Consider the following 1409-nt stretch of genomic DNA (forward strand, 5'->3'; position numbering starts at 1 on the left):
TCTTTTAAATATATTTACTTCTTGGTTTTTAAAACCCTTTTAAAAAGTGTAACTTCCTAAAAGATTGAGTGCATTTGCGTCCTTGATGTCTGCCTCCCCCCAAAAATGGGCCTCGGTGTTGCAGTAGGACAGCTTGCTATTCTAAGGTTTTTAAGGATTGATTTTTTTTGAGATGGGGATAATGTGAAAGGTTGATACTGAGACATCTGTATGCATAAGTTCAAAATGGGGCCACCTTGAGAGTTTTTTTATTGAAGCGTTAGCTTTATCTTTGTAATAGAAGATCCATAGTGGAACACTAACTTGCCAAGTAAACATTACTGAAAGTACCTTTTCCATATGGGCTGAGTTGACTGTAGCTCCAAGGGCCATTTATGGAGTAATCGCAAATTGGAGATTTTTTGTTTTAAGGTATTGCACTAGACAATCTCTTATTTTTAGCTGCAACCTAAATGCCCAATGGTACATAACGCACTTTGAATATCAGGTTTGTTGGCTGCATTAGAAGGAAACTAACTTATTCCTGATAACTGGTTGTGATTCTCAGTATATGTTTGATCTAAGCTAAAATAATGTTGTAAATGGTAATTTTGAAGACATTATTACTAATGCTGAGTGGTGTTCTCTAGCTGTGATGGAATACATAATGGGTCAAGCTGTGGAACAATAGGGATAGATACCGTGCTAGCTGGCTGTGTCAGTGCGATTACACTGGAGTGCAACTCAAATACTATAGATGGGCTTGCTAGTGCAGTATGGTTATTGAATCATAAGTTTTGAATCAAAGTTGAGCATTGCCAAGGTGTAAATGTTTTGATTTTTAGTAGTTGGTGTAGAGGTTGTTTCCAAAATTTGGACCCAGTGTTAGGTCACGATTTCAGTGACTCTCAAAGTCGATAGTTCTTGGATTTCTTCCCTAGGAGCAATGTGTTTTTTGTTTTTTGTTTTTTTTTTCCATTGCTTAAAATGTATGTAAATAGTTTTTGAATCGAGTACTAATTGCACAAAGCAAAGAAGATTCAAGAAATGATGATTTCCACATGGTATGGAGGAAGCTTTAATTAAAAGGCTTAATGTTGTTCCATATTTACTTTCCCAAATGCTGGCTAGGTAAACTCTTGCCAAATTAGTTGAATGTATTTCATGTCTGGTCTTGTGGACCTATTGTTTTGTCAGTGTCTTGTCAAACAGGAAGAGCTAATGCAGATTTGGCTTGTAAAGTAAAAGAGGGATAATTTTTGAAAGTGAAATATTTTGCAAATGGAGGAATAATATAGCTTGTATCTACACTTATTTTGACAGTTGATTATATATGTAATGTGGTACAATTGTAGTAATTGTGCTTTGGAAGCAGAAATTTCCAGTATTGATCCTGTAATTTTGTTTACTGTCTTGCCCTTTATGTATTG

The sequence above is a fragment of the Gavialis gangeticus genome, unplaced genomic scaffold (assembly GCF_001723915.1).
Source record: "Gavialis gangeticus isolate Ggan-Ray unplaced genomic scaffold, GavGan_comp1, whole genome shotgun sequence".
Classification (NCBI taxonomy): Eukaryota; Metazoa; Chordata; order Crocodylia; family Gavialidae; genus Gavialis; species Gavialis gangeticus.